Below are 23,304 nucleotides of genomic sequence, written 5' to 3'. Positions count from 1 at the left end.
TATCAAGAAGGAATCTTTTAAAAATCAGGAAGCCGTTGAGTATTCCAGAACTCTGTTATCATATATTCATGGTATCACGCATGTGCGTTTGGGAATCGACGAGTACACCTGGCTGCAGGAGGGGCCCGCCAGCTGGAAATCACCTCCTTGACTCTGGTGAGGTAAGCAGTTCCACCTCTGAAGGAGAGGAGGCGCCGACACTCACAGTGGTGTCTCTTTCCCCAGGGCCACAGACGGAACACGTGTAGCTCTGCTTTCCCGCCTCCGAGAAGACTCCACCCCCTCTTGCTCTGACGTTATAAAAACCAAGCAACGCGAGACGCTGGCGTCAAACCTCGAGCGGCGAAAGAGAGCAAAGAAGTATCTGAATCCACAGCGGGAACGAGGCTAACCTGAGGCAATTTACTTTGCTTCCGCACGCCTGTCTTTCAATTAAAATGAAATAAGGAGACCCGGCCGGCGCCCCTACTTTTTAAGCTGTCTATGGCAGTTTGTTCCTGGCCACGTTGCATTATTTATGGAGTTTTGACACCGATCTAAATGTCTGCTCTTTCTGGAACCATCACATGGACGATTCATTTGGGAATCAAGCATGATATTGCTTTGAAGTTGCACACTTGCCGTTTTATTTTTTAAAGGGTGGACTGGTTCCCAGTCAGGAGTACGTTTATGTCCTCCGTCCAGTAAAAAATGAAAGAAAAAGTTTGACCAGCGGAAGTTAAAATAACTTCAACATCAAAAAATAAGACGAATTCAGTGTATTTCAGCTTATGTCGTGTAGCGTGTAGTGCTGAGTGGAAGATCGCTGGGACATGCAATTCCAAATTTTACAATCTACTAATCGCACAATGAATACAGATTTGTTTAAACAGGACAGCAAATATAAAAAAAGGTACCTGTTCTTTAATTAACGGTCAGCTGGCAATGATTGAATGCTAATATACAACAGCATGACATACATATCAAGTATCGCTGTTGAAAATGGAGAAAGGTCACGTGACGCTGTTTTTTTTTTCTCCGCCGCACTTCACCCCCTCACGATTCAAAACTCCATGAACAACAGAGATCAATAAGCGATCGCATCATCTGATATGTGTTAGGGTTCGCTCTCTGAAAAACTTAACTCGGTTCAGGGTCGCAGGGTTTTGTAAGGATGTCACTTCAGGATACCTTTCGCGGTGCGCAGGCCGGCAGTTAAGGGTTGAAAGGTTCACACCGATGAAAGCAACACTTCGTTTTAGGCAATTCAGCACGTTGTTTGCGGCACTCAGTATTCAGTTTGCGAAGTATATTGCTGACACACACACTTACATACATACAGCAGTTTTTAGTAACGCGGCAGCTGATCTTCGAAGAACTGGAACGTATCACACGGATAACAAGGACAGCCGGAGTATACAACGATGAACAACGTCAACCTTGCTGTCAATATGAATCTCATCTGGGAAAAATGGCATTGTTTCCAAGTCAGAATCGGGGTGGGCTATCGATTTTCAGAAATACTTATTCTACCTCATGGTCAGGTGTGAGCTCTCAGACTTGTGACGTTTCACCTTCCCACTTCGGTGCGTACATGTGGGTTTCCGATCGAACTATTCGGGTATAATGCGAGATCGCTGTTGATTTGTTACTTGGTTTGTAAAAAAGGGACATGGCGTTGGGGCAATTAATGATAAACTTGATTTTTTTGTAGAAATAACAAAATAATTGTATTCGATGTGCATCACTTTGCTTCACATGTTTTTCGACAAAAAACGGCATTTCTGCCCACCAGGTTATATGTTTCATTTTAAATACTGGACTAAGGTGACTGGTCAGCATTATGTCACAAGTCGGACATAAAACAAAACAAAGCCACCCAAATGGTCCTAGTTGTGACGTAACGCTCACCTGTCGCCTTTGTCCATTGTTTGAAATAAAACTATAACATGGTCACCCCGAAATGCTGTAAATGTTTTAATTTCGAGTTCACTGATCGTTCACATGGTATTACCCTCTCGACAGTTCGGATTTACTGTCTGTCCGAGAGCACGTGAACGCAGCATCGGAATCGGACACATGAATGGGATGCACACCCACTCGATCGAACTAATTATAACTCAGTAATTCACGTGCTTTCAAAATGTGGGATGAAATCGGATTCCCTCGTTTAAAAAATAATCACCCCGGATAGACTGGCGATATCCTTGTAGAGCTGTGGGACTGTGAATCCGAATCTAGCAGCAGCTGGCACTCCTGCAGGTGGCGCTAGTCACAGTCAACGCCAACTGGCCTCACTGCGTGCCTCTGCACTGTGACCAGCAGCCCACTTAAACACGGAATTAAAATTCAAAGTTATTTCAGAAGTAGGATGCATTTTGAAAGGTGGAGAAAAAAAGGAACCAATATCAGCACTGAGTTAAAAACTACATTTCGGTTCCACAGATTCTAACACCTACATTTAAATATAAAGGTGTGAAAGTGGTTCTTCGGAGCGATGCCATTAGGGAACCATTTTTGGCACCTAAAAGAACCATTCAAATGAAGGTCCCTGAAAGATCTTTTATTTATTTAGATTCATCTCAGGCTCCATTACCAGGTAGACCACCATACATTTAAGATTTCTGGTTTGTCCATATATTATGAGCCTTTTTCAAAGCCCGAAGTGCCAATGTCATATTTAAATTGCCTTTCTCTGAAAAAAACAGCTCTTTGTCAAGCACTGGATCTAAACGGAACCACACAACCCAGTAGAGTCCCGTTAAAGAGCCGGCATGTGTACGAGGGGCCTCGCAGCGCCGTGGGTGTCCAGAGCTCGGCTCTAACCGCTCCATTGTTTACAGGCGGCTAACGGCACATCGTCAGCTGCCGCGCTGATATCGCTCTGGTATTAGTTACGGGTCATTACGCTGTAATCGGGGCTTCCCTGGCATGTAGCTTTAATTCGGAATCTTTCTCGTTTAGCACGCGACACGGAATGAAATGTCTTGCAGGGGTTTGTCAAGTCGTCGGCATCAAGGCGGCACACTGATGTCTACCGCGAAGAGTAAAGCCCCCTGTAATTGTGTTCACCTAAGAGAGGGAGCTATATTTAATTTAGACAGAATTTCTAACACAAGGACGTTTTTCAGCCCCAAGGTTCTAATTAATCAGATAACCCGTACACAGCCATGTTTGGACCTCGCACACTGCCATCTGCCAGCAGGCTAATAAAACACTAAAAGGAGGAAGGGGATTCACATTAGCAATGCAGACCAGGATGTCAACTTAATCACATTTTCTGTTGATCTACAATTCCCTTGGTAATAACGGCCCCACAGAACAGAGCAGCAGCAAAGGCTAAGCTCTCGGCACGCAATTATTGGAAATGATAGGGAAACGCTACCAGTCGTGACAGCACGGGAGTCCATTTCATTGGATTTCCTCTTAGAAGAGTCAAAGGCTGTGGAAGGGTCTGACACCCGTGACCACACACCAGGCCTCCAAATCCCAAGGAAGTAGTAGACTCTGTTGGGAGAAATGCATTTAATCAGCGGCAAGGAAACCACGCAAGGTAAAATCATCAGGGGCTGCAGAGTGGCGCAGGGATTGGCGCGGGTGACTCACTGCTCCGGGAACTCTGGTCCGATTCCTGATTCGGTTACTGTCTATGTGGAGTCTGCAAGTTCTCCGCATGTCTGACAGGCACTCCTTGTGCACCGGGGTGCCTGCAGCCTCCCAGGCTATCAATAGTCATACCCGAGATGGGCTAGGACAATGAGGGCACAAAACAACAATGTCTGGTGCAAAGCGCAGTCTGTTCTCAAGAATCAAAATTCAAAAAGTGCAGTGCAAAAACTCTTCCAATAAATGATCTTCTATAAAAACCGTGCATTTGTGGAAGTTAAGAAAGAAAAACAACAAATATGTGAAAATCAAGAATAAAACGAAAGTGAGAATGGACTCCTTGAGTCTCAGTGCATCCCCTCTGCTTACCATCCTGGTCTTCTCTGCAGCTTCAGACACCAGTGAGTGTGGTCAACCACCTTTGGCTCTCATCTCTGCCACTCTTCCTTTATCATACGTAGGAACTCACTGAGCCCCACTACCACCCATCAGAACATGTAGGATGATCCCAGATGCAATCAGCCGCTCTAAACTATTATACTGTATGGTGCCTTCTATATCTATCTATCTATTATATAGTGCCTTCTATATCTATCTATCTATCATATAGTGCCTTCTATATCTATCCATCTATCATATAGTGCCTTCTATATCTATCTACCTATCTATTAGATAGATAGATATAGAAGGCACTATATAATAGATAGGTAGATAGATATAGAAGGCACTATATGATAGATAGATATAGAAGGCACTATATAATAGATAGATATAGAAGGCACTATATGATAGATAGATAGATAGATAGATAGATAGATAGATAGATAGATAGATAGATAGATAGATAGATAGATAGATATAGAAGGCACTATATAATAGATAGATAGATAGATTGATAGATATAGAAAGCACTATATGATAGATAGATAGATAGATAGATAGATAGATAGATAGATAGATATAGAAGGTACTATATGATAGATAGATAGATAGATAGATAGATATAGAAGGCACTATATGATAGATAGATATAGAAGGCACTATATGATAGATAGATATAGAAGGCACTATATGATAGATAGATATAGAAGGCACTATATATCATATAGTGCCTTCTATATCTATCTATCTATCATATAGTGCCTTCTATATCTATCTATCTATCTATCTATCATATAGTGCCTTCTATATCTATCTATCATATAGTGCCTTCTATATCTATCTATCTATCTATCATATAGTGCCTTCTATATCTATCTATCATATAGTGCCTTCTATATCTATCTATCTATCTATCTATCTATCATATAGTGCCTTCTATATCTATCTATCATATAGTGCCTTCTATATCTATCTATCTATCTATCATATAGTGCCTTCTATATCTATCTATTATATAGTGCCTTCTATATCTATCTATCTATCTATCTATCTATCTATCTATCTATCTATCTATCTATCTATCTATCTATCTATCTATCTATCTATCTGTTCCTCCACACTGACTCTGCCACCTTCTCTTTCTCGTTTTTTATCCACACCCTCTCTCCATCTTTTTTCTCTTGATTTCTCTCCTTTTCCTTGATACTCAGACCCTTTTTATCCTTGAGTGTGTAGGTGGTCCTCTTACAGAATTGTGGAGCATCATTGAGGAATATCTGGGCTGATCACACTTGTACATGAATGATCAGTCAGTCAACTTCCCCATTAAACACCTCAGGGCCACAGAGCTCTCCTCCAGCACCAGACCCACAAAGCCTGGACCACACTGTTTTTTAAAAAACCTTGCACTGCCACGGACCATGGAAATGCTGCACCACATGCTCTTTATCTCGCCCACACCCCTTGAAGAGGTAAATGAGGACGACTGCCAACTCTGCTGTGGCCTTGTTAGGGTGAGTGGAGGCAATAATGGCTGGAGGTTGACATGCTTGTTTAAGCCAACAAGAGGATATCATAGACATCATCTGTCCATGCGCTGCCTGACTCACTGAGGCCGATTCAGAGCTTCACGGAGTGCGACTCTAGATGGGCTGCCGGTTACCAAATATTGATATTAGCACCAGACCAATGCCAGCTCTAAAACCCAAGGCATAGGCCTGCACATCAAATGCTTGTCAGGCTAGGATGGAAAAAAAAACAGTAAAAAGATCAATGTCGACCTTCCTGCTCCTTCTCTGTTACAAATCACAGGCGCTGTCGAGCCTAGTGGAGATCTCAAACTCGACACAGCATGCGAGCGTCTCTTAAACTCAAAGACCCACAATTGAACAAGAGCAGACCACTCAATCCCCACACGGCTTGCTCATTCCTATTCACTGGTGTCTCCAGAGCGACGTTGACTTGAGTGGCGGTCCTGGGGGGCCACTCGACTCCAACATGCACTGTTCCTTAGCACCCACCTTACACATAGCTTGGCTGCCATGCAGTCGCCAGGCAGCATGTTCAGCCAAATAAAGGGATGACTGAAAAGTGAAACACAGACAATGATCTTAAAATCTACATGTAGGAATTAACAGCTTTCAGAATTTAAAAAGGATCCTCAGAGACACATCCACTTCCACTGCCTAGAAGCTGTAACCCAAAATCCTCCGAGATAATCGTGGCACGGAAACTAATGCAACTCCTGAGCAATCCCATATCTTAAGAGGCCTCCTTCAATAATAAGTCATCTATATGCACTCTGCTTCTTGGGATTTTATTTTTCCACCAGCAGAGCCAGGAACACAAAGCCTAAAATATATAAGCCCATAACTGGAGCAAGTCAATTTTCTGCACGTATTCAGGCCCTGAATCCCAAATAAAATATAAATCATACACTTCAGAAGTAGAAACGTTTTAGTTTGTGAAATCTTGTCAGCTAATGTGAGGAGCCCACTGCATAAAATAATATGTATGGAAAATTCAATTTAGACTTTAAAATCCCAAGTGTATTTGAAAGTATGAGAGCAATGACACTATATGATAGATAGATAGATAGATAGATAGATAGATAGATAGATAGATAGATAGATAGATAGATAGATAGATATGAAAGGCACTATATAATAGATAGATAGATATGAAAGGCACTATATAACATAGATAGATAGATAGATAGATAGATAGATAGATAGATAGATAGATAGATAGATAGATAGATAGATAGATAGATAGAGAAGGCACAGTATAACACAGATATGACACCATTCAGATCTCTCTGTCTAATCTAGCGTGGCTCATACCTATCGAGATGTTTTTCATAGTGCCTTTCACATATGTAGTGCACTCATCAAATATTCAGACCCCGTCTCCCGAAACAATGGCTGCCATTGCATCATCCACGTATGCCCGAATGCGCCCAAGTGGTCAAGATAGCCTCTCTGGTAGAACTAGCCACCCAGGTTCTCTTGGGTGGGCTTGCCCATAGACAAGTGGTTCCCAACCTTTTCTATGTCTCGCATCCCTAGAAAATGTTTGATTTATACTCACACCCCCTACAAACGAAATGAAATTTCTAATTTTTGAACCACATACAATACAGCAGGTGAACAAAGTGAACTCACAAAAATAAACTTTTAACTCAGTGCATAAAATTGAGCAATTCACCTTACTAAATCTCAATAATCTTGCAAATATGCACCCCCCCCACCACCCCCCACCCCCCGCCTCCGAGAAGCTTAGACACTCAATTAGCGATCCAAGGGTTGTGGTATTCTGTGAGGCATCAAGCAGTGTGATGAACTAACACACGATTAACGATTGAGGGGTTTGGGGGGTTTGGAGACCCCCTTGTATTGATAAGTGCCATAGCACCATTAAGAGATGAAACACAGTTGACCAGCTTTGTCCCCCGAGAGCGCCTGTACTGCAGTTCAAATTCGGATGTGCTGCACAGTTAAAATTGCTGCACTACTGCCAGGACCACCTGCAGGAGAGATGGGCTGGGTATAAGCAGCAGGTGTTGCATCCAATTCAGTCCCCCTTGCTGGCAAAAATGTTAAACTAACCTCGAAACTCGTGATGTTTCACAATCAGAGTTTGTACGGAAATCAATAGTAGAAAGAAAAAAAAAAATCGATATCAGAAACCCCCCATGAATTGAGAAGTCGTATGGCTTATATTCTAAGGTGGACTATCCCAGAGCTGCCTCCAATTTTCATGAAAAGATGTGCAGCGTCGCCCTTTTCTACGGACCACTGCAAGGTCCAAATTCCATTCTCTTAATAAAAAAAGTTCTACGAGTGCAAGGAACTCATGAGAACGCGCATTTCTACGGCTCACTGATGGTTGACAATCGAGTGCATGATGTTCGATTCTTTTCATATCACAGAACAGGAGCACCAACTACTACACGACCTACAAATGACGGCACACTGCGCGACAATAATTGCACCTCGATAAAGTTGGACAATGTACCTCACTCAATTTTGGCAAACTGTAACACAAATTTCCCCTTTGTCAGACCCCCCCTGGGGGTGTGGGCACCCCAAGTTGGGAAACCCTTGCATTAAAACATGTAGGAGCTAAGCTAACAAATCATGAACTGGACACCAATGATGGGAAATGGCAGGTGCAGGGTTAGGATCAAGGCCTAAAGAGTTCTGGTGCTGTGCCTTGGCTTCATTGTTAGTGCTTTGGTGCTCCGCTTGAGTGTACGTCTCACTCACTCCTCCATGGTGTGCTAACAAGTGCTACTGTGGTTAATTTTTTTTTATTTTTTTGCATATATTTTATTTTATTAAAATAAAAAAAACATTCCATACATGCAAGTCAAGTTTAACAAAACTGGTTTGAAATAAATCGACCCCACCCATGAGAAAGAGAGCTAGGTCAGTGGTGTAGCACTTTAATATTAGTAAAAATATGTAAATAAATAAATAAATAAAGATAGATAGAACAGAAAAAGAGGGGAGAGAATCCAATTCCTCAATTTACCGTATATACTCGCGTATACGTCAGGTCTTGAAACCGAAAAATCAATAATAAAAATCAGACCCCGACATATACGCCCGCTCAAAAATATGACACTTCCATTTATTGTTTTTTTTACATCTTCTTGCTTCCTCCAATCTCACATCTGTTTCTCAGACACATTGAATTTTGTTGTAGCAGCACAGTTACCAATTTCTTTTGCTACTTCAATGACGTTTAATTTAAAACCATCTTCATAGTTTCTTCTGATCAAACGCTCCATCATAGATAAGGGATGCTCTTACGATAAAGGTGTATGAGGGTGTTCACCCTAAGTGTTTCCCCTATAATTCTTCTTGATATCTCAGCGTGTCTCAACCTCTCTTGCCTTACGTGTACCCTAACCATTCCTCCTTCTCCTCTTCTCAGTATCCACACGTATCTCAACCTCTTTTGTCCTATGTGTACCTTTAGTGTTCCTCCTTTGTTTCTTCTTGATATCCTCAAGTGTCTCAACCTCTCTTGCCATACATGTACCCTCAGTGTTCATCCTGCATCTCTTCTTGATATCCTCAAGTGTCTCAACCTCTCTTGCCTTACCTGTACCCTCAGTGTTCCTCCTACATCTCTTCTTAATATCCTTGTGTATCTCAACCTCTTTTGCCGTACGTGTACCCTAAGCATTCCTCCTTCACTTCCTCTCAGCATCCACACGTATCTCAACCTCTGTTGTCCGATGTGTACCTTTAGTGTTCCTCCTACGCCTCTTCTTGATGCCAACACGTTTCTCAACTTCTCTCATTCTACATGTACCCTCAAAATTCCTACTAGGCCCTTTCTCTGTATCCATACATCTCTCAACCTCTGTTGCCCAACGTGCACCCTCAGTGTTTCCCCTGTAATTCTTCTTGATATCCACGTGTGTCTCAACCTCTCTTCCTCTACGTGTACCCTCAGTGCTCCTTCTACACCTTTCCTCGGTATCCTCGCTTGTCTCAACCTCTCTTGGTGTATGAGTACCCTAAGCATTCCTCCTTCACCTCTTCTCAGTATCCACACGTATCCCAACCTCTGTTGTCCTATGTGTACCTTTAGTGTTCCTCCTACGTCTCTTCTTAATATCCTTGTGTGTCTCAACCTCTCTTGCCCAGCACTTCCTCTCTCGGTCGCGTCCCTATCAAGCCTGCTCCACAGACTCGGTCATTTCGAGGCACCTTGCTTTGCCTCCTATCCGCTTTTTGACTACCACCAATGGAAGACAGGACCCCATTACCCACTGTGAAGACATAATTTGTATTTTTAAGACTACTTCCCATCTTTGAAGGCAACTTGGGTTGAGCCTCATTAGTTTTTACTGACCCAAATGCGCTTGGTAATTTATTTGCATTGTTGTCATTGAAATATTCTATTCTAAAAAAAAAATGTCACAATCAAGAATTGGATTTCACACCCCTAAAGTATTGTGTCACCATCACATCCACTGAGCAACCACAGCCAAACTGACCGATCGGACCAAAGGCAAACTGACCAATGAGATCGTTTGGAGGGACCAGACACACACACACACACACACACACACACACACACACACAGAGTAGCGTTCTAACAGACAGTATAGATAGATACAGATAAGAGACTTCAATCCCAGATAAAGGAGTACCTTGAAGACTTCTGTTTGAAAATATCACAAAAATCCAAAAGTCCGCACCTAAAGAGTCACACGGATTTAATCAGTTGCCATTGGTTGGTTTTTCCCATTGAAACTCAGTTGTCCCCTTGCGTTTATTTTTTTTACTTTTCTGAAGTACGTGATTCTCCCATTCTGTCATAACGTTTCACTACTCTACTGTATCGTGACATTTTCCCCACTTGTCATTCTCCATTCACCCTCACTATCTCAAAAACAGATCACTGCTACGACCCCAATGCCAAAAAAGGTGGGACGCTGTGGAAAAATGTAAACACAAACAGAATGCAATGATTTGGAAATGTCATATTTTATTCACAATGGAACACAGAAAACAAATCAAATGTTGAAAGTGATACATTTTAATATTTCATGAAAAATATTCGCTCAGTTTTGAATTTGATGGCAGCAACGTGTCTCAGAAAGTTTGGGATGGGGGCAACAAAAGGCTGGAGAAGTAAATGGTACTAAAACAAAACAGCTGGAGGAACATTTTGCATAATTGGGTATAAAAAGAGCATCTCAGAGGGGCAGAGTCTCCCAGACGTAAAGAGGGGCAGAGGTTCACCAATCTGCAACAAAGATGAGTCTACAAATTGTGGAGCAACTTCAGAATAATGTTCCTTCCTCAATTTAAAATTGAGAAGACTTTGAATATCTCATCATCTACCGTACATAATATCATCAAAAGATTCTGAGAATCTGGAGAAATCTCTCTGTGCAACAGTCAAGGCCAAAAATCAGTATTAGATGTCTGTGATCTTCGGGCCCTCAGGCAGCACTGCATTAAAACAACAGGCCTGATTCTGTCATGGAAATCACTGCATGGGCTCAGGAACACTTCCAGAAATCATTGTCTATGAACAAAGTGTGCCGTGCCATCCTCAAATGCAGGGAAGAGCTCTGTCATGCAAAGAAGAAGACATATGTGAACATGAACCAGAAATGCCACCATCTTCTCTGGGCCAAAGCTCATTTAAAATGGACTGAGGCAAAGTGGAAAACTGTTCTGTCATCAGACAAATCGAAATTTGAAATTCTTTTTCGAACACATGGACACCACGTCCTTTGGGCTAAAGAGAAGAAGGACCATCCGGCTTGTTATCAGCACTCAGTTCAAAAGCCTACATCTCTGATGGTATGGGTGGGGGGGGGTGCATTAGTGCTTATGGAACATCTGGAAAGGCACCATCAATGCTGAAAGGGATGTACAGGTTTTAGAGAAACATCTGCTCCATCCAGACAACGTCTTTTTCAGAGAAGGCCTTGCATATTTCAGCAAGACAAAGCTAAACGGCCTAATACATCTTTTACAACATCACGGGGGTGCTGAACTGCCGGCCGCCCAGACCATTCACCAATTGAAAACATTTGGCTCATCATGAAATGAAAAGAAGACCCAGGACTGTTGAGCAGCTAGAATCCTAAATCAGACAAGAATGGGACAACATTCCTCTCCCAAAAGTCCTGCAACTGGTCTCCTCCATTCCCAAACATTTACGGACTGCTGCTAAAAGAAGAGGGGATGTTACATGGTGGTAAACATGGCCCTGTCCCAATGTTTTTGAGACATGTTGCTGCCATCAAATTCAAAATGACCTTATTCTTTACTTAAAATGGGACATTTTCTCAGTTTAAACATTTGATATGTTTTCTATGTTCTATTGTGAATAAAATATGGCTTTATGAGATTTGCAAATCATTGCATTCTGTTTTTATTTATATTTTACACAGTGTCCCAACTTTTTTGGAATTGGGATTGTTAAAAAAAAAAAAAAAGCAAGCAAAGATCCCCTTGGAGTCTTTTACACTCTCGGCATACGACAACTGCTTCCATTTTCCTACAGGCTGCTCACTCAAGGTCACACAGTGAGTCAGCGGTTGGTCATGAGTGGGTAGCCGTAACCAGCAGGCCACCGCTCCTGATGCCCAGTTGACACTTTTGTCTTGGCCTTTCTCTCCGATTCACTTTTACAGTCACCGGACTCACTCTCTTCAGCCCCAATAACGCCCTCTGACTCCTTCCTTTGTACGACACCACAGCCCTCCTGCTTTTGCTCTTCTTTTGACTGCAGGTCTGTTTCCTTACCATCTGAGCTTTTTACTTCTGGCCAGCACTTCCTGGCATGAACCTCATCAAGCATTTGTTGTAAAGTGGCTGCTCAAAAACATACAGAAAAATGTTTTGGGGTATTGTGTGAGGCAGCGGAAGTAAAATGATTTCAGTTCTGACAGATTAGCTTAGGGATGCCGGTCTGTAACAGTTGTAATGGCATCAAAGGGGTTTTGATAAGAGAAATGTGTCTAACTTGATGGGCTTTTGGATGGCATGGAGCCCCTGGGGCTCAGATTCCTTTAGCAACCTTCCTGCCTGAGAAACCTTTTCTTCAGGTTAAATCCCATTCTGTATGTTTCCCCTTCTTTTATTAAAACACCATACTTCAGAAAGAAATCAATATTCCCTTTTAACAACCTAATACAGAAAATGTAACGTCAAAAGTGCAGCAGATTTTGGCAGGAGCCGCAGAGTACCAATCCGCAGCAGCAGAAGCAGCACTCAGCTTCTTAAAGAGCCTGACACTCACTGGAAGAAGAAAAAAATAATAAACGGGGCATCGTCCGCAGGAATAACACCCTGGATGGGACGCCAGCCCAAAATGAGGCAGTTATTGAAGAACAAATGGCTTACACGGCTCCGATTGTCGGGGTCAGCGCTTCTCCGGATCTCCCATCGTCTCTTCAATGTCATATTAGTAGCCCAGACTTGATTTGTGACACTGTAAGCTCCCACTTCCACTGCAATAATGGGCTGGGGGCCACCTGAGCCCCACGTTCCCCTCCGTAGAGAAACTAATACGGACATCACCGACTTCTCCATGAAAGCGCTCGCTCTATTCCCCCAAGAACTCGTTAGGAGACATAAATCATTTAGATGAGCTGTAGCTGCGCCGGAGCACCCAGGGCTCCATCAACAGTGGAGCCCGCGTGCGTGCAAAGAAATTAAACAAGAAAGAGCAAATGAGCGAAATGATCAGCGGCCAGCGACTTCAAGGGTCCGCGCGAGAAGAGATATTACAAATGAATGGGGCGTTTGATGCACGCGCTGGGGTCCAGAGGCGGCGGCAGCGGCAGCGGCAACAACCCCACGAAAAGCCGCGACACGTCTTTGGCGACAAATGGCTTCGAATAACTAAAACACGTCTGCAAATAACATCGCTAATGCTAATCTGTGAGTGGTCGGTCAGCAGAGGAGAGTCGGCACCTGCTAACTAGTCGAGCTACCAAACTGTCGCTGCTGCCGCCGCCTCCTCCTCGCCTTTCATCGGTCACAGCCCCCCACACTTCACGTGCCCATCCCGAAACCCTCACCCGATCGGATACGATATGTCACAAAACAGCATCTGCAAAGGACAACGGAACCAACAAAAAAAAAAAAAACACACACACACAGCAATAAAGCAGGACTCTTTTGTCCTCGATCCCTCGAAAGATATAAAGCATTTGCCGCTGCTTACCTCCACATGAATCCGCCCCACTCCAGATCGCCTTTAGGGACGAAAACAGACGCTGCTTTCAAAAAGAGCTCTGGCTTGCTATTGTGTCCCGGTGGTCCGGCATCCACATGTGAGCCGGGGTTAACTAGAGACGGAATCTGAATAGCGGAACTAACAGCTCTCCGCCCCAGAACCTGAATAGCGCATTGCGCCGGCGTGCCGCGCGGCACCTGCCTGCAGAAAACTGCGAACTGCGTCGCATCTCTCAGACCGTGGATCAGACACGCGAGGGAGTCACAGGGTGGGGGAATGTGACAATCAGTTTACAGAGTAATCGTTGGCGACCAGAAGTGAAAGAGCAGGTACAGTATTTGCCCCGTCATGATACTGTATCTTTATTGTTGTAGATACTCTTAAAAATAATCGCTCTTTAATGGAAATTTTTGATTCTTTACTGGATTGTATGGTTCCTCATAGAGCCATTGCTTGACAAAGCACCATTTCATTCTGAAAATGGTTCTTTGCATATGATTTTTTTGTGGTTTGAAAAACTTCCTAATATGAAGAAAAAAAGCTGAAATCTTTAATGTAAGGTAGGCTACCTAGCAGGACACAAACAGATTAAGAACATCTGGACCATCAAGTGTTACTGTTTGCAGTGAAAGTCCTTTTAAAATCAGCACCCATTGGTTTTTCACAAACCTGTTACCATCTATTCATGGTTATTCACAGTGCAGGATTTACGTATAAGCCACACAAGCTATAGCTTAGGGCCCCCAAAACAAATTGTCCGAGTGAGCAATTGTCATATATACTTAAATATACTACAGCATTATTTGTGCCAATCAGGCCCGGCCTTAGGCATAGGCGAAGTAGGCGACCGCCTAGGGCCCCGGATCGACTCCTTGGTCTAATTTTCACGCATTTCACAGAGCTTCCAGGGGGGCCCCTGGACCCCCCTTTCGCCTAGGGCCCCATAATACCTAAGACCGGGCCTGGTTATTCACTGTATGCATTCTCTTATGGATCTAGACAATTTAAGGTTCTTCCTGAAACGACCATGCAGGTGGGTCTTTTGGAAACCAAAACTGGTTCCCCTATGACATCACTCTGAAGAACAAGTGGCACCTTCATTTTTAGGAGTGTAGATACATAAAACTGAAAAACTGTATGATGGAGAGAGTAAAAGAAAAAGAGAGATGGTTGTGCTTGTCTAATTTAGAAGACAAAGCTGGTGCAAGATATTCCATTAAATAAATAAACCTGGGACATGTGATTGTATTGTTGTGTCTGGAGTTCTTGTGCTGCTGTTACGCACCCTAATGGTCACAACATATATACTGTAAGACGCTAGGGTTTGCTGTGCCCCTTTAACCCCAACAGACAGATGCTCAGGACACAAGGTAAAAGCAGTAAGAAGCTTTTTAATAATTTTCTTCTTAAACAGCGCTATTCCAGCACCACAGCCACCATATTACAGGCAATAAACTCAATAATACCCTTCTCCCTCTCCCTCTCCCTCTCCCTGCAAGCTTTGTCCACCTCCACCCGACTCTGGCTCGCTTGCTGGGTCTTCAGCAGTCCTTTATATAGTCCTTGACCCGGAAGTACTTCTATTCTTCTGGTCACGTGACTTGTCTGCACTTCTGGGTCAGATGGAAAACTCGAGTTTCTTCTTCAGCCCGGAAGTACTTCTGGATTTCCCTCCTCATAACTCGACAGTACTTCCGGGCTATAAGGGAAGCATGACTCCCCCAGTCCTTCCACAGCACCCCCTGGCGGCACCCAACAGGGCTGAGGCAGCGAACTCTCAGTCCCAGGAAGCCCTGTGGGTATCCAGGGCACTGCTATACGCCAGGGGAGCTGCCATCTAGCTTCTTGGGGGAGGCAGTGTCTAAAAGTAGCTGCCTTACCCCATTCTTTCATTCTCGGGGCGTCCCAGCCAGGTTGAGCTGCCATCACAATACGTATCATTTAGGTTACTGAAAAATAACTTGATAAACTTCATATAATGTCAAAATTAGATAAGACTGATGTACAAAAATGATCTTTAAACATTTACCCATGATTCCTATTTAATGTATGCTTGCTAACATATGCAAATATCCCATTAATTGATAGCCACAGATAATTTTTCCAGTGAGAGACAGACTATGGAAGACGTTTTTTAGAGGACCAAGAGTGGATATCATAGATGGTGGTGAATTACAGAGAATGACATTTGTCAAGTTATAAGGAAAGTTTAAATGTGTGCCCATATGGGAGATGATTATAGTTTGAAATAAATCAGCCATTTAGCAATGCATTGAAGAGCTGCAGTCCTGTTGCCATTCTGATAGTTTAATTTTATGTTTGAATGCCCTAAGCTACGCCTGTTTGAAGATTATTATTATCACTATTGTTGTTGTTCTTCTATACGGCAACCAATGATTTGTGCATACCCTCCCCCCCCCCCCCCCCAAATGTTTACCACAAGAAGACATTCAACTAAAAATACACACCTGCACCTGGACAAAGTAAAGAATTGAGAAGCTGAGTACGGTGCATCCTGGGATTTGGAAGACCACCTTATTTGGCTCATGGAGGTCTTCAAATTTTAAGACTAAACATCCCTAGTACTCAAAATTAATATAAAACTATATACTAGGGTTAATGGGAAACGGACAGCTGTATTGAGTCCAAGGGTTGCTAAGCCAGTCTGTATTATTTTAAAAAAATGTAATTCCCTAAATTGTGCCACCCTAGTCGACCACAGAAAAGGACTGAATGGCACAGCCAACCCTTACAACAAAATGGGGCTACCTCAGTGTATTTATCTCTATATATTTATAAAATCCAACGCCTGTCTGTCTGTATGTCTATCCGCTTTTCACGAGAGAACTACTTAATGGATTTAGATCAGGTTTTTTTTCCTATAATTCGCTTGAACATTCTGGTTGATTTTGTGACTTCTCTCATCGCGCTAAGTATCATTATTTGTGCAAATCCAAGAGAGACACAGTGGGCCAAGTTTGGGGCCCCCTCCTCACTCGCGTGCTGGCCTCAGGGCATTTCTTACATCCGCTTAGCTAGTGAACGAAAAGAACTACTTAACGGAGTTAGATCGGGTTTTTTTCCATAACTTGCTTGAACATTCCGGTTGATTTTGCGACTTCTCTGATCGCGCCATGAATCATAGTTCTCTTGCAGGAGCGATATATTCGTGTTAATCCGAGACAGAGTCTGCGGGCTGAGGGGAGGGGTGACGATAGGAGTGGGGAGCTGGGTGGGGCCCTCCTCACTGTCCTGTTTCACTACTACGTGGGCAGAGCCACGGGGGACAGCTAGTTAATAATAATAATAATAAAAATAATACATTTTATTTCAAGGTGCCTTTCTAAACACCCAAGGATACTGTACAGATAATAAAATCATAAAACCAACATAAACATGCATGTACACATACACATACAGTATGCTGTATCTATGGAACTGAAAATACAGCAATAAGAATACAGCCTAAGGTCACATAGTGTAAGATCATCTAAACAGATAAGTCTTAAGACGAGATCTGAAAATAGGTAGGGAATCTGTGTCCTGAATGTTTTGTGGTAGTGAGTTCCAGAGACGAGTAGACTACGACTAAATGCCCAGGAGTCCATGGTGATCAGGCATGCAGGGGGGTGAGAAGACCAGAAGTAGAGGACCTAAGAGTGCGGTTAAGTGTATAAACATGTATGAGGTCAGAGAGGCATAATGGAGCAAGGGTATGAAGTACCCTAAGTTCTTGTCTATAAGCCGCGGCTTATCTAAGGAAAAAAGTTGTGAAAATGAAAAAATAGAATATCGGCTTATACATAAGTCCGGCTTATACATCCATCGCGGGGGTTGCGTTCCAGAGCCACCCGCGAAATAAGAATATCCGCGAAGTAGAAACCATATGTTTATATGGTTATTTTTATATTGTCATGCTTGGGTCACAGATTTGCGCAGAAACACAGGAGGTTGTAGAGAGACAGGAACGTTATTCAAACACTGCAAACAAACATTTGTCTCTTTTTCAAAAGTTTAAACTGTGCTCCATGACAAGACAGAGATGACAGTTCAGTCTCACAATTAAAAGAATGCAAACATATCTTCCTCTTCAAAGGTGTAAACAAATCAATAGGGCTGTTTGTCTTTTAAGTATGCGAAGCACCGCGGCACAAAGCTGTTGAAGGCGGCAGCTCACACCCCCTCCGTCAGGAGCAGACAAAGAGAGAGAGAGAGAGACAGAGTTTGTTTTTCAGTCAAAAATCAATACGTGCCCTTCGAGCTTTTAAGTATGCGAAGCACTGTGCAGCATGTCTTTTCAGGAATCAGCTTTACAAAAGATAGCAACGTGAAGATAATCTTTCAGCATTTTTAGACGAGCGTCCGTATCGTCTAGGTGTGCAAACAGCCCCCCTGCTCAATCCCCATACGTCAGGATCACAGATAGTCAGCGCAAGAGAGAGAGAGAAAGAAAAGTAAGTTGGGTAGCTTCTCAGCCATCTGCCAATAGCGTCCCTTGTATGAAATCAACTGGGCAAACCAACTGAGGAAGCATGTACCAGAAATTAAAAGACCCATTGTCCGCAGAAATCCGCGATATATATTTAAATATGCTTACATATAAAATCACAATTTAAATGACCGCTACGCGCTCGTGTTGACTCGGCGACGCCCAGAGCAGAAAGAACGCGCTCCGGCCGCTCCAACCGCGCCATGCGGGGAGTGAGAGAGACGCCAATATCTCACACTCTCTCCCCCCTTAAAGAAATTAAATGGGCGCGAGTGAGACCACTGACCTCCCTCCCTTCTATTAGTTATAGGTTATAGTACGTTCGGCTTATCCATGAGTCCGGCTTATCTATGATACGATTTTATTTTAAAAATTCGTATGATTTTTGGTCTCCGGCTAATACATGAGTCCGGCTTATAGACAAGAACTTAGGGTACAAGAATTTTAAAATCAATGTGAAATTTTACAGGAAGCCCATGAAGCTCTTTAAGAGATGGGGTAATGTGTTGCATGGAAAAGGTCGGAGTTATAATGCAGGCAGCTGAATTCTGAACAAGCTGGAGTTTATGGAAAAACTTATGTGGGAGACCAAAGAGAACAGAATTACAATAATCAATGCGGGACGTGACCAATGCATGAGTAAGGATGGCGGTGCCATTTAGTGTGAGGGAGGGACGCAGGCGTGCAATGCTACAGGATGACCGTATAACATTATTGGATATGGGACTCAAAAGACAGAGTACTATGAAAGATATCCCCCAAACTCTTAACCTGAGGGGAGGGATAGACTGATGTACCATCAATAATAAGTGAAAAATTATTAGATTTTCATAAAGCAGACTTGGAGCCAATGAGGAGAACCTGTGTCTTATGGCTATTGAGTTGGAGGAAATTAGAAGAAAACCAAGATTTTACCTCAAACAGACAGTCATTGAAGCAGGAAGGAGGAAGGACAGAGCTGGGCTTTGTAGATATATAGAGAGCTGAGTATTGTCTGCATAACAATGAACATTAATTCCAAATTTCTTAAAAATGCCACCCAAAGGGAGCAGATATATTAAAAACAGTAAGGGGCCAAGCACCTATTATTATTAGTCAGTTTCTGCTATCTGATAGGACATCAACCCTTTGCTTGGTCTTAATAAAACTGAAAAGACATTAGTGAGCACAGTACATGAGGGGCTACCTGTCTTTAATACCCTACTGCTATTTAGAAAGAGCTTAACAAAGGCTTGAGATGCATAACTACAGATGTCTAACAGATGTCTGTAGCAGAACAAAACAGGTCATCCACCTGACGCGGAGCACGTTTGGGCCCGGTCACTACTTGAATGAGAGTCCAACCAGGAAATGCTTGGGTTGCTGCTGGAAGAGGTGTAGATGAGGCCAGCAGGGGGAGTTTACCCTGTGGTCTGAATGTAGACACTAATGCCCCAGTGCAGTGACAGGGTCACTTGTTCTGTAAAATGGTGCTGTCCTTCAGATGAGATGTAAAACTGAGGCTCTGACGCGATAAAAGATCCCTGGGCATCCTTCATAAAGAGTGGGATGTATCCTGATGTCCTGGCTAAATTGCCTTCCATGGCCTCTCCCCCTAATCATTCCCTGTCTGTAATTGGCTCTCTCTCACCCCTTCACCTCCCAATAATGTGTGGTGAGCATACTGGCACAAAATGGCTGCCAGTGGCTACTACACATTGGTGGAGGTTGAAGCGTCTCCCCACTCACTATGTAAAGTGCTTTGAGTAGTGAGAATCAATCAATATTATAGCATGTGCTTTAAAGTGTTACCATACCCACCATGCCAGTTCAGATCAGACCCATTTAAATAACCTGCGTGTTTTGGCCGTCTGGTAGGAAAACCAAAGTGCCCAGAGGACCTGACGCAGATACCAGAGGGAGACTGAACTCCGATGTCCATATATTTACATGTGATTATCTTGGAAGCAGATCTCCAGATTTATGGCACTGCTAAATATTCAGAACCCTCTTCTGGCTGTCACTTGACACTGCATGAGCAATCCACTCATAAATAAATGTGCTCTACAATTCACTGGAGAGTTTGGAGAATTGAGGAACATGAGGGAAAAAAAAAACATTCATAGTGCACAGCCATTTTACCTTTAATTTCATATACTATCCTCCTCCTAAATGACATTTAATAAGCGCTCTTTAGCTCAGCAGCGGCCTTTGTTTCTAAGCTTAATCGATACTCGTCTGTCAATCACGCTGTGCTGTGTAGAGTGCCTTGCACACTGAGCATAAAACTGTCAGAAAAATCTTTCCATCTATTTTTATTTATTTTATTTTAGTCAGGTGTTTACATCTCATTTTAACGGACGGATCTGATCAAGGTAAGAGACTGCAAAACATTGGGAACCTTAAACATGACAGCATTTAACACCAACAGTGGAGCAGATTATAAAGGATTGGCTGAACTAAATACACACTTCTGAGAGCCATTTTCACAACTTCACAAACAAAGTGCTGTATGTTGAACACAACCAGTCAAAAGTCTGGACACACCCAGAAATTGTCATGTTTTTGACAGAAATTGATGCCCGTTTTTAATCAAGACACCATCAAAATAATTAAAAAATACAGTGAAGACATTACTGGTGCTGCTAATGGTTATGACAGCTTGAAATTACTGATTTTTAATTTATTACCGGTATTCACGCAGGACTGCAAAGCCCCATTTCCTTCAGTGTCATAATGGTCAGCTCCCTTAGCTTATCCTTACTTTGTCATCTTTTAAGGCTAATTGGTTATTAGAGAAACCTTTCTAATTGCATTAGCAACAATGAAGCCTGTTATTCAGTTCACTTGGGTAACAAGGGGCTGGCATTGCTAACAGTTTGGTTCAGGGTTCAAAAAAAGATAGATAGATAGATAGATAGATAGATAGATAGATAGATAGATAGATAGATAGATAGATAGATAGATAGATAGATAGATAGATAGATAGATAGATAGATAGATAGATAGATAGATAGATAGATAATCCCAAGGGGAAATTCACACATTGAGAAAGTAATTTAATGCGCTATGGCTCATGTTGTGGAAGAACAGAACAAAATCCAAAATGCATACCACTTTTGATTTGCTTTGGATAAAAGTGTCAAGATTAGAAAAAAATGTAATGTAATTCCATGTCCTCTGGCTATCAAAACTAGAATTTTCAAATTTAACACCATAATAAAATTTCTTCATTGGCTTTGGGGAAAAAAAATCCCAGTAGTCGATCTTTGATTACTGGAAATATAGTGATTAATCACTCTCAGGACAGTCTGAAAAGCCTCTGTGTCACTAAGACCCTAATCCTTATTGACTACGATGCTATCAGCAGGCACTTGGAACTACCTAAGCTGAGAATATTAAAAAAAATAAATAAATAAAGAGATAAGCGATAATGAACTGAGGCGTGAAAAAATAGAAATGTTCTTTGAAAGAGGGAAATAACACGTTTTACTTTGATAAGGCTGTGTGGATTCCTTTTTAAACCACCTCACAATACAACCATAATTCATGGCTTCATTCTCCACCACCATTTATTACAGGATTGTGGGAAGGTGGGCGCTTAACTGGGGACCAAAATTTGGAGGGGGTGCCCGTTCATCAGAGGGCACACAGCAGTACAATGGATGTCTTATAATTCAAGATTATAAAATCTGGGCAGAGTCTTGGGCTATTAGAATGTTAATGAGTGCCATCTAGTGGTTTGTCAAGTTACCACTCCTCAAGTGCACTTGCAGTCAGTTAACACCACTAGACAGCTTTCAAACCCATAAACAAGAGCGAGAAGATGTTGAAGAGATCCATTCACCTTCCTGAACCATATCAAGGAGTGACAAAACACTTAATCCCAAATGTACAAATGGCGCAACATTCAATTGGGTTTGATGATTTGGTTAGCTGGTCTGAATCATGTTCTAGTCCAGTGGTTCCCAACCTTTTTTTGGCCATGCCCCACCTAGGCTTCTCTAAAATCATGATGTCCCCCACTGTAACATATACCTTATTCTTATTATTACCTATTCAAAAAGTGAACTCCTATTCATGTGGAGGAAGCCCATAATGTCATTAATTTGGTCTAAACAAGCTTCTAAAGAACATTGAAACAAAAGAGGGAAAGGATAGTTCAAGTACTGACAAAGAAATCACTAAGAAACTGTTAAAAAAATATGAAGTAATATGAAAATACAGCAAATACAGTTTTGAAAACATAAGATGATATTCATAAATATAAAATAACTTTAATGACATCTTTTTCTGTAATATTTTGATCATTTTATATTTTTGTTATATTTCAAAATTTTATAATCATTGTTACAATTCATATTATTTTTAATGGTAAAAATGATTTCTAAGTAGAAAAACCCAAGCCGGTTGTAAAATCATAAATTAAAGGGTTCTTCACCATCCCTTCTATGTTTATATAAATATATAAATGTCTCTGTAAAAAATAAAAATTATTTATTTTTTTCTATGATTTTTAACAGTGAATTTCTGTTTTTCATTTTATAAATTGTTTAACATACCTAAATTCTCAAATTGCCCCCCTAAAAAAATAAAATTGCCCCTCAGTGGGGCCTGCGCTCCATGTTGGGAATCACCGTTCTAGTCCCTTCATCAAAGAGTTTGTTATCACAATTTTGTTTGTTTATTTTGAAACGGTGAGTGATATTCAAAAATAACAGTGATAAAATGTATTAGATGTGCACATCAAATATTTTTTTAATACCATTATACAATATCACGTGACTGAAGTTGCTTTAATAAGACAGCAGATTCCTGTGCTGTTGTTAATTGTTCAATGTGGCGCGTCTGTCAATGACCGCCGCTCAAATTTCTTAAACATAATATTTTTGAAAGAAATACCCAAAGGAGATTTAAAACCTGTGCTGAAGTCTTAAGCTAAAATTACTGACTTCATTTGACGATGATAGATGGCGGATCACTGAGGCACTTCACCGAGAAATTATAGTGCCACAGAATTACTGAAGGAAGGAAGAGCAAGAGAAAGAAGTAAACCACACACCATGGCTGTTCCTGTCACAGGATGACAACTCAGCTGAGCATTTCAGAAGATTCTGGAGTTGCGCCTGACACAACATTGCCTG

At 42.0% G+C, this 23,304-nt stretch overlaps 1 protein-coding gene across 3 annotated transcripts in view; it reads right to left on the bottom strand.

Annotated features, from left to right (window-relative positions):
* The window catches only part of apba2b (amyloid beta (A4) precursor protein-binding, family A, member 2b), a 204,543-nt gene extending 190,663 nt beyond the window's left edge, over positions 1-13,880 (bottom strand). The window contains exon 1 of one of the 3 annotated variants that reach the window (XM_051920460.1): positions 13,681-13,880. The gene's annotated coding sequence lies outside the window, so the exon portion shown is untranslated. The remainder of the gene's footprint in view (positions 1-13,680) is intronic. The other 2 variants (XM_051920461.1, XM_051920462.1) reach the window with 2 other exon arrangements.
* Between the last annotated feature and the right edge of the window lie 9,424 nt (positions 13,881-23,304).

The sequence above is a fragment of the Erpetoichthys calabaricus genome, chromosome 17 (genome assembly GCF_900747795.2).
Source record: "Erpetoichthys calabaricus chromosome 17, fErpCal1.3, whole genome shotgun sequence".
Classification (NCBI taxonomy): Eukaryota; Metazoa; Chordata; class Cladistia; order Polypteriformes; family Polypteridae; genus Erpetoichthys; species Erpetoichthys calabaricus.
Note: the sequence above shows the minus strand (reverse complement) of the source record. Positions and strands in the feature narration are given on the sequence as shown.